General features: G+C 47.1%; 1 protein-coding gene across 2 annotated transcripts in view; it reads left to right on the top strand.

The window, feature by feature from the left end:
* The first annotated feature begins 1688 nt into the window (after window positions 1-1688).
* Window positions 1689-10583, top strand: part of RESF1 (retroelement silencing factor 1) — a 34542-nt gene continuing 25647 nt past the window's right edge. For both annotated transcript variants that reach the window (XM_087766972.1, XM_087766971.1), the window contains exons 1-2: window positions 1689-1821; window positions 4903-4985. The gene's annotated coding sequence lies outside the window, so the exon portion shown is untranslated. The remainder of the gene's footprint in view (window positions 1822-4902; window positions 4986-10583) is intronic.

The following is a 10583-nucleotide window of genomic DNA, read 5'->3' as shown; positions in this document are numbered from 1 at the left end:
ATGCCAGTCCCTTACCCTGCATGTCACACCAGCCTGCTTGGAGACACGCAACACCACTTGTGTGAGTGAGCAGAGTCGGCTCATTTGTAATGCTTAATAAAAATGACTTTCCCTGACTATACAGTTATGATGAGCTTTCTTCCCCTAAGTGCTACTCAGGATACATAACTTAAGATCTATTCAATATAGGCCCCTCACCTGTTTAAAACTTAAACTTAGACCTTTTAAACAGATCATAGCCTTCTGGTAATTTTGTGATACGAAATTTATCTGTAAGTACTGTACTGCTTACATGTATTTTCTTCACACGTTAAATATCTAACTTTTTTTTCCCCATCTACCTAGTTTTTACTACGGAGCCTTTATATTTATCAGTCCCCAGTTCCTCTAATTGCAGGCTCCCCTTGAAGTCCCAGCTGGTCCTCAGCTCACAGTGGGGGGCTGTGGCGGATGCGCGGGACCGCGTGGCCAGACTGGCAGTGGCTTGGTGCAGGCTCCGGAAGAGAGAAAGGCCTGAGCCGTGGCCAGGCTGTGAACGCCTCTAGTTTCAATCTGTTCTCTGAAAACCCACAAAGGAGCAGAGCAACTCATTTATCGAGGAACAAAGAAAATTGTGGGTACAAGGAGTCTCCTGCATACCTTTTCTATCGCATGTAATTTGACCACAAGCCAACCACTTTATCCTATAAATATGACAGCCTGAGTGAGCCTTCTCAGAGCTCTCCCTGCCAGGCAGCGTGGCTGCGTGGCGGTGATCTCCCCGTGAGCTGGGACACCTCGCAAGGTTGCTCGTCGAGGCAGGGAGACCTTTTACCAATGACAGATCTTTGGTAAGTGACCAATATTGCGCATAACCTTGTAGTATCGTAACTTTATTTTGTCTTGGCAACTTTGATTGCATGCTGAATTGATGCTAATGAAACATTATATAAACTTCGCACGTACAGTCCCTTAGACATACACCGTTGTCCAAGTCCGAGGGTAAGACTGGACCTAGCCGCACCTAAGCTCCGTCAGGAGTTTAGAAAGCAAGGAGGTCTGCTGTGAGCCTCGTGACTCAACGGGAGGGTCTTCCTTACTCTTTGTGAATCATTCTAACTCGAGTGTAACTCAGTTTTCCTTTGTACGATTCTTCCATGCAGTAATTTATAGAGCGAACCTTGCCACTGAACTTCGTTAAAGTCGCACTTTTACAACATCATATTAAACCCACTTTTGCTAATACTTTTGTTGGTCATTCCTTAAGCGTTATAAATCACCCATTTGCGACAGGGGGGAAAGAACCACTGTATTTTTCACATAAATTGTGATGCGCCTGGAGCGGTGGGAGTTCTCTGGGGACCTGCGGCAGGCGGGCAGGCAGGGCTCAGTCTGGAGGGATCGGAGAAGCCGAAAGGCGAATCTGACCGTGCTGCACAGCTCCCTGTCAGTGGCCCGGTGAAACCTGAGGCAAACTTCTGCTCCCGCCCGCCGAACTCGTCCCCCTAGGCGGCACAGGCCGACCGCAGCGGCTGAACTGCACACCGCGGCCTCCGTACCGCCTGCCGGCCGGGCTGGCGCGGCCTGGCCACCCCGGGCCCTCAGCCCCCAGCCCCGCAAGGCGCGGCCGGGGCTGGGCAGAGCGGCGGGCACCGGTGGCGGCCCCACCCGCGGAGGGCCCCGCCTCGGGGCGGGCCTTGGCGCCTGCTCCGCTGCCCCTGGCCGCCGGCGGTAACGGCAGGGCCGCCGGTCGCCGCCTCCTTCCGCCTCTCACCGGAGCCAGCTGCGGCTGGCTCCGCCTCTGCCTGCGGAGCGACTCGCCGGCCGGCCGCGCCGGGCTCGGTGAGGACGGGCGGCGGCGGGCAGGGGAAGGGAGCGGGGCGGGCGGCAGTGGGAGACCGGCGGCGGGGGCCGAGCCTTCCTCCGCCCGCGAGGCCGGGGACGCGGCGGCCGCGGAGAGCCGCTCCCCGGGCCGGCGGGCGGGCGGGGAGGGAGCTGCCGGCCCGCCGGTAGGGGCCGCGCCGCTTGGGGCGAGCGGCGGAGCCGTCTCCTCGGGCTGGGCCGGTGAGGCCGTGCCAGGCTCCTCCCCGGGGTAACGGGAGAGGCCGCGGCCGGAGCCGTGCGGGGCCACCGGCAGGCGAGGGCCGTGCAGGGCCGCGGCGCTCCGCTGGGGCGGTTGCGGGCCCGTCCTGGCGGGCGCGGGCGGCGCTGGGCCGGGGTGCCCGCTGCCGAGCGGTCCGGCGCCGTGAGGCGCGGCGGCCGCAGGTAGGGGGTGAGCTGCTCGTCTGGCGGAACCGGTTCACATCGGTAGAGCGTCCTGCGAGCGGCTCCGCAAGCACCGTGAGGTCCGCAGGCGCGCTTTTCGGCCGGACTTTTGCCTCCAGAAACATCCCCCCCCGTCACCTTCAGCAGAAGTTTATGTACGGCCTCTGCGTAGGGCAGAGCAATCCAGGGAGATAGGATTGGAAGATAGTATTAAAATAATAATAATAAAAAAAGAAGTCACAGATTTCAGGGTTGTGGGCTCGCAGTGTGGGGAAGACCAGGTGTTTGGAGCCCCCCGTGTTTAAGCTCTGCAAGGGCAGTCTAGTGTTTGCCCGTGATTTTTTGCTTCAGCCTTTCAGGCAGGCATCAGGAGGTATGCGGTAGGGAGCCAATGCTCGACCTTGTGTAAGAGGGACACCTGCAGTCGAGTATTGTGGATGAACTAACAGACCCGTATATATAACTAAAGAAAAAAATTGGTTTTAAAGAGGTGTAGGATGCTATTCTGCTTTGGGTTGTCTGAGTAGTGTAGTTGAAAGAATTGCCTAGCTTATTCCATCTGCAAAGGCAGATGGAAATGTGAGAAAAAAGGCCAAGTACCCCATCAACACTTCTTTATCAACTTCCTTCATGTGCTCTGGGAAATATGCTGCATATGGGTTTGGTATCAGTGAAAGCTAGAGGCGTTGGCTAGAACTTGAGTAGGTTTTTCCCAGCACTGAATGTGGTTCAGAAGCCCATAGGAATGCTGGAGGTTGTTTTCCTGGAAGTTGTTATGAGGTTGACTCAACTCTTTCTAGGAGCTCTGTGGTAATGTCGGGCCTTTCCCTGCTCTTAACTAGCCTCCTGGGATGACTTAAAAATAGAACAAAACAAACCCAGCTCATCGTGACTCCTGGTAAATATTTTCTAGCTCTTGCGTCTGAGAATGATGGGAGTAAAACTTGTCACTAACATCAAAAGCTCCTTCACTGGTCTCTTATCGCCCGATTTCCTTGAATTAACCAGCCAGTGTCCCAGAACATTTAGATAGACGTTCCTGGCAGAGAAAGCAGACTTGTGTTAATGATCACTTTTATATTACTGTCCACAAAATTAAATCCTTTACGCTCGATAGCTGTGCCAGTATAAAAGTTCCCCTGAGTCTCAAAGCAAAGCCTTAGCCAGCGTGCTGGGGTGGTTCTGAAGGTGTTCCCCAGGAGCCGTTAGCGGACTGTCTTCGTGTGGCTCACTGCACTGAGTCAGGTGGCACTTCAAAGTTAAAGGATGAACCCCTCTTTGTAGTTCAAGCTTAAACAGTATTTTTGTTTCAGGACGTACTATGTTGTCTGATGTTTTGGCAGAAAAAAAACATTACAGGACGCTTCGTATCAAGTCTGTTATGGGGTGCTTTGGTTTCTTGCTTAATAGTAGCTAAAACTGTTTCTCCAGTTCTCCATTGGTCTGCCAGGTTTTTAGAAGAACTTTTATTTTGCCATTTTGGTTCTGTTTTCTACTTAAAGCACAGATGCTTTTTTGCTCCTCCCCCTTCCTACCACTCTTCAACAAAAACAATTGTAGATCAGTAAAATACTTTGATCTGCAGGAGGCTGTCCTTCAAACTAGCTTTTTAAAAGCCAGCAAGTTACTGACTTAAGTGTTTTCTGCAGGCAAATGTGTTTTGGTAGTAGAATATTTTTATATCTCCTAAAAATTACATAAAACAATGTTTCCCAGCTCTTTTGTTTGCCTTTTTTTGTGAGGAAAACTGATCGAAAGGGGGGGCCTGTTGTGTTCGCTTAGTCACCTCTGGTGGAATAGAGGTGTGATGGTGCACCTGGCCAGGTGAGTGGGGGTGTGTGCTCCTCAGGCAGTCCTTCTTGCCAGGCCTTTCGCCCATAATGGACCAGCTGAGCTGCTTACTGCGACCTTATGAGCCACCACCTGGGTCTATTGACTTTTGGCTGTGGGTTGCAAACAAGGGAAGTGGTTTCTTAAATCCTGTGTGTGCTGAGCTTGCTCAGTTTCATTTGCCGCAACAATGAGCGACGTATCAGTGAGTTGGAGATGTGTGACTTTGTCACAGTGTTTGTGGTCTCTCCTGGTCCTAACCAATGCAATAATTAACCTAGCAGTTTGATGTTGAGCCTTTCTTCTCTTTGTTGATGACTAATCATCAACAAGTAGGCACAGGAGGGAGACCAATACTCCCCATGCCCTGATTTAAAAGGGATCAGGAGGGAAGACTGAAGACAGCAGAGAAAGACTAAAGGGAGCAGTAGGCCAAGAAGGTGCCATTCAGCTATCTTAATTCCTAGAGCAGCTCATGCTTTGCTAAGCCTGACTACGAAGGCTTGTTAGAAACTGTAGGGCCTGCTGGTGACTCTGAAGAGGAGGAAAGAGGAAAAAAAAAAAGACAAGAAAAGATGGTGAAAACACAAATTATGGTTGTTAGCGTTAGGTGATGGCTATTCTTTGCTTTCATGAACTGATACTGGGCACTAATAAAAGTAAGCTGTTGCTTCACAGCAAATTGGACTTCAAAACTTGCCAGGAGATCTTCTGATGTATTATTAGTAATCAGAGACATAGGAGCCTGTGCAGTGATGTTGTTGGTACGGGTCATTCCTACTTTGGTAAAAGTAGCACTTGAAGGTTAATAACTATTTTCCCTTCTAGGAGCAAAGACCAGTAAGGAGTGCCTGTTCTTCCAGAGGGTGCTATGCATCTGTCTGAAGGAACACTCTAACAAGATTGCTGAAGTAAGTGATCTTACTCTTTTTTAAAAAATTGGAAGCATGGAAGCTATTTTATTATCTGTAGTCTGGTTCATCCTGAAGCACTGCAAATAGCAGCATCAGTACAACCGAAGATGTAGAAATGGGGAAGAAAATGGGGTTGGGGAAAATGTAAACTTCTCAACCTGTCATTGCCACTCAAAGTATTTCTAGGCTATGCTTAATACTGTTACAGCCACAGTTTTTTGAGGGATTCTAGAACTTTCCCGTTGCTGACAGGGAGGGTATTTTTGCTTTTTCACACATTTGATTGCTAGATGCTCCTAGGATCTTTGTGACTGTTATTTGTGTTTCTGATAAACATGAGAGTTGTAAGTTCTCAGCAGTTTCAAAACTGCAAAGGGCAGTGAAAATGTAAACCAAAAGAGCTGTAGGATTTTATACTTGGAGGAATTGCAAGGAAGATAATTAAATGAGTGGAATCATTGGTAATGTAACTTACAGTGTACAGGAAACTTCACAAATCAGCAGAGAAGAAAGGCATTATCACAGCTATACTTTTTTTTTAAAAAAAGACTCCCGTGATCTTGAAGCTAGTAATATGCTTTATTGCTGGTATAAATGGTCTCCATAAAATGCAAAAGAGCTCTTCTAGTACGTGCTGGTGGAAGATTACTGTTATTCTCTGTGACCGAAATTCGGTTAACTTCTTAATTTGCACTTCAGCCAGTATTCCCTACATAGATTGCAAACTTTTCTCCAATTAGTAGTCATTAGGCATTGAATGATTTGAGAGCAATGCTTTTAAAAGGATGTACAACTACTGAAGATGTAAGACAGTTCTTTGAATGTGCCTTAAAACTTGGAGGGAACTTAGAAAGTCTTCAGAGATTGAAGTGCATTTCATGGTTGCTCTGCATTTCACAGTAGTTTCCATAAAGTATGATAAGTAGAAATTTGCAGCTGTAGCGTAGGGCTGTAGGTATCTTCTAAAAAACGTCATTCCATCCAAGAAAAAGTATCTGGAATCTGCTTTATCATTAGCTGACCTCTTCCATCATAGTAATACAACTAAAAAGCATGAGCTACAGATATTTCAATTATAAACGTGAACTATACTACCGAGGCAAGGATATTCACATATAAAGGAGTCTGATGCTAGTATTAGAAAAGCTTTCATCTGTAGGTTTCTGAATAGAATATTAGGAGACGTTAATTTGTGTGATGAATCTGATCCCTGTTACTAATGCCTTTTTCCCTGCAAATCTTCTGATTTTGTGTTATAAATTGCTTTCTCACGCTTACAGTTATTAGTCAGAAGTGAACATAATTTTTCACCTGAGGAGTGTAAGCAGTAAATGCTTGGTTGATATCAATCAGATACAATCTTGAAGATTTTGTTTTGTTCTGAACAGTGACATCTCTTTTGTTGATGTTGGTATGTTGTGTGATATCATGGAAAACTAGAATTTTAAAACTCCTTGTGAAGCATGGCTCTTCCAAATGCCTGAAGTCCATGGTGCTTTGCAGAAAATTAACTTTTTATCTTTCAGAATAATCTCTTTGAGCTTGGTTTAGATGCTGCTTGTGTCAAATTCAGATTTTTCTCTTATCTAGCACTTCTGATTATTGACATGTGGCATGGTGTTTATCTGTGTTATCTCATTCCTGGTGAGAAGAATGGCCTCTTCCCTGCTGCCCTTCTGGCTGTGACTGCAATTCCTGTGACTCTTGCGGCAGAGTTGCTGGGTGCGATTCTATAGCTGTAGGGCTGTGGATCAAGTCCATTGCCAAGTGCCACAGAGTGCTCTTTCCTTGTTTTTTTGACTTTTGTACTATCTCTGAATAAGTTTTAAAATTGAATTAATGATTGTAATTTCTCAAGTTGTTATTAACTGCCTGCTACAAGAAACACAATTTTAGTACAATCCGAAGGGTATTAAACAATTATGGGTAGCGTAGTGTGCAGAGGTCTGTGTAGCATAAAGCACCCATGAAATTTATCGACAGTTGTCTTATAAATCTTACATTTAGCATAAACTGGAGAAAATTGACCAAGATTTTCAACAGTTAATCATTTTATTCACTAATGTTGTGTACACAAGTGACACATGAGTTCGGGAATATTGGGTCATATACTTTGCTACTGGTCTGTTGTTGGTTAAGTGTCTTGGGTTTTCTTCTTGCTCAGGCTAGTTCAGCTTGAAATTACACTTACGCACCCGCACCCATTGGCATAAACCCACTATGGGAAAATATAAACACACTGAGGTCCCTTTAATTACTGGCCCTTGGACCCCTTGCACACCCCCTGGTCGCTCCAGTTGCTGACTACATATGTAGCCCTGTGACCTGCAGCTCCTTTTCCAGTTGCTGGCACCCAGACTTTCCCTGCACGCTGGTCTCTCCAGTTGCTGTCACTGTGACCTCCCAGCCCTGTGGTCTCTTCTGCAGGTGTTGGCACCCTGGTCTTCTCAGTTGCTGACCTTAAACCTACGAGCCATGAGCCCCTGGTCCCGACTGGACCTTGCTGACATGTGACCAGCCCCTTTTATTCTCCCGCTCTATTTCCTCCTCTCATTGTTCTTACACATTCCCCTTTCCCCGACATTTGATCCTTTTCCTAAGCATTCCTTAAGTTTTTAATAGTCCTGCAGCCCTGCCTCAAATACCCCTATTGAAACATAATTTCAGATCTGTAACATAATATTAAAATAATAATATATCAGTGGAAATGTATGAGAAAGCAACAGAAGAAATAGCAGACCAAGAGTTAAGAATGGCTTGTGTTGGCAGTGAAGGAGCACTGTTTCCAGCAATAAAATTGGGGAGTGTGTTGAGTGTAAGGGAATGTGAAAGGTGGTGAGAGCATCTGCTTCGTTAAGGTTACCTGCTCAAGGACCTTTTCAGTGCAAAAGGAGACAATAAGGGGGAAGGAATAAACCCAATGTTCGGAGACGCAAACCTGATGGACAAACAATACTGGGGATAATAACAAGAAGCAAACCTCTTTAGCTATGCTAATTCATAAGTGTGTGGGATGCGAGTGTTTTATTTTGGCAAGATTATCTGATCAAGGACCTTGTCAAATGGGATTATAGGGAAAAGAGGGAAGCGATAAAGAAAACTTGGAGAGATAAACCTGACAGGCAAATGTGAAGGAGACAGAAGAAACAAGCCTAGTCAGTCTCGCTAATTGATGGGCCATTGAGAAACTGTAGGCAAACCTGGGCTTTTAAACGGATTAGAGTGCAAACCTAGGAGTCCCAGGTGTGGGTGGGAGGAAGAGGATAGTGGAACTATGCAGAAGGGGAACAGACAGAAGAGGGTATAAAAGGAGTCAGTCGTGCGTAAACCGTGGCTGGTTAGATGGTCTGTCTGACCGAGCCCTGTGCCTGATCCCTGCAGCCAGTCCTGTCTTCTTAAGTCCTTTCGTAACTCTCTCTCTGCATAGTCTCACTCTTTATCCTCTGTGTGCGAGCGCTGCAAGGACTAGGTGCCAGCTACTGAGGAGACCAGTGTGAGTGGATAACTGGGCCAGCAAGTGGAGTCAGACTGGAGGTGTAGGCACTTCTGAGCCGTGGTGCCAGCAACTGGAGCGAGAGGGTATCTTAGCATCAGTAATTGGAAGGACTGTAGCTCTTGGGAGTGCTCCACAGGTCCCACAGACTTTCTGTCTGGATTGTCAGCTATGAGGGGGACAGATGTGAGTGGATTCAGTGCCAGCAGCTGGGGTCAGACTGGGGGTGCAGGAACCCCTGGCCTGTGGTGCCAGCAATTGGAGTGAGTGAGGGGCTCAGCGCTGGTGGCTGGAGTGGGACTGTGGGTCACAGCCCATGTGCCTGATGCTGGCTGCTGGTGAGGGTGTGTGGGGCGTATCTTCTGCAAATGGGGTGTGTGGGGTTTGCCTGTATAATTTGCTAGCAGACTTCAAGGTGGACTGGCTGGTGGGTAGGAGGCCCTGGGTCCAGGCAGGGGTGTTGGGTAGGCAGAGGGTCCATGCTGGTATTTGGGGGGATCTGTGAGTGTGGAATGCTTATGAAACAAGTATGTGCCTCTGTTAGTGAGCACCAAGCTGGACCACCCAGCAAGTAGGAGATCCTTCGAAGTGGGTAAGAGGGCCTGGGATCCATGCAGGGGTATTGGATGGGCAGAGGGGCCATACTGGTACTTGAGGGATCCGTGAATGTGTGTGTGCTTGTCACTGTAAAGCGTGGGGGGGTGTGGGTTTTAGAGAGACGTTCAATCCTGACCAGTTAAAGAGGAGGAAAGGGACTTCTCTGTCTATACTTCTATTTTGTGAGTCATATGTGTGGGTGCTGTCAAAGGCAGCACCTTGTCTGTGGCTGTCTGTGTCAATGTCCTGCGTGTGTCTCTGGGGTGCATGCTCAGCCTTGCTACTGGTTGAACCTGCAAACAGGAAAGCAGCAGCAGCAGCTCTGTCCGTGGGCCTGCAATGGAGACACCTGGGTCTCCAGGCTGGGCTCCAGCCTCAGGGCAGGAGGAACCACCAGGCCACAGAGCTGCTAGAGGTGGTCACTTACATCCCTTAACAAGCACCAGGGCTATGCTAATGAGATAATTTGAAGAGCATAATTTTGATGGGTTTTGTTTTAATGGCTGTTACTTGAATGGAAAAATCTCTGCCTTGTTTCTTCATCTGTTCTGAAAAGGTCCTGTTTGTTCTGAGTGCTTTCCCCACTGTGCTAGATTTGGGCCCTGAGGACTTTGAGAATGAAGTGTGTTCACTTAAACAAACAAACAGAAAACAAACCACCCCAAAACAAGCAAAAAAACCTGCTAATAAACTAACTCAGAAATACTGTTGGATAATACTGAATAAAGTCACATTAAAAGACCTGGTGGTTGGAGGAAACAATGCTAGGAACACAAAGGAAGACTGGGAGGAAGAGCCGGATTCCACATGAAATTCATGGGCGTAAAACTAAAACAGGCTCATCCAATAACCATTTTTGTAATGCTCATCTTTAGCAGCAGATGGCATTAGGACAGCAAAGCCAATAGGTGAAAGTGAGAAATACACAGCTGGAAATCGTGGGATGGCAATCTGCAAAGAGAAGTGACTAACTAGTCTTCATATGCTTAAAGTTACTGTAACTACCCTGTGACTGACTGTCAATCTGAGATATAGATAATTTCTAACAAATTATCTTCTACATAACTGCTAAGAATCCTTGTGGCAAGAAAATCCCTGTGTGCTGGTGCTACTGTGACATCTAAAATACAGTTATAAACTGAGGAAAATGAGAATTCTTGGTGTGTATGTACTCTTTCCTTTGGGCATGTTTGGTTGAGTCAGGCCATCTTGTGCCACAGGTGCAGGTCTGCCAAGCTGCTCTAGTCTTTCTCTGATACTGTATGTCAAAAATACTAAATTAATTTTAATGCTTTCAGTTAACTGACACTGGCTATTAGAAGTCCAGAAGCAGAAACAGGGGAGCAAAGTTGTGCTGGCCTGCAGCTGAACTTTTGTCCTTTCAGTTCTTGAAAGGTTGTGTTTGCTGAACTCCATGTCCTGGAGAGGTGGGAAACAACCAAGGTCAGAGTGACTGGTGTTGAAATACATATGTTTGGTGTTTTGAGTTTTGGTCCAATTAAAGG

The sequence above is a fragment of the Nipponia nippon genome, unplaced genomic scaffold, assembly GCF_047370975.1.
Source record: "Nipponia nippon isolate SJK-2023a ecotype South Korea unplaced genomic scaffold, ASM4737097v1 scaffold_3, whole genome shotgun sequence".
NCBI lineage: Eukaryota > Metazoa > Chordata > Aves > Pelecaniformes > Threskiornithidae > Nipponia > Nipponia nippon.
The sequence above is the reverse complement of the archived record's forward strand: the minus strand, read 5'-3'. Positions and strand labels throughout refer to the sequence as shown.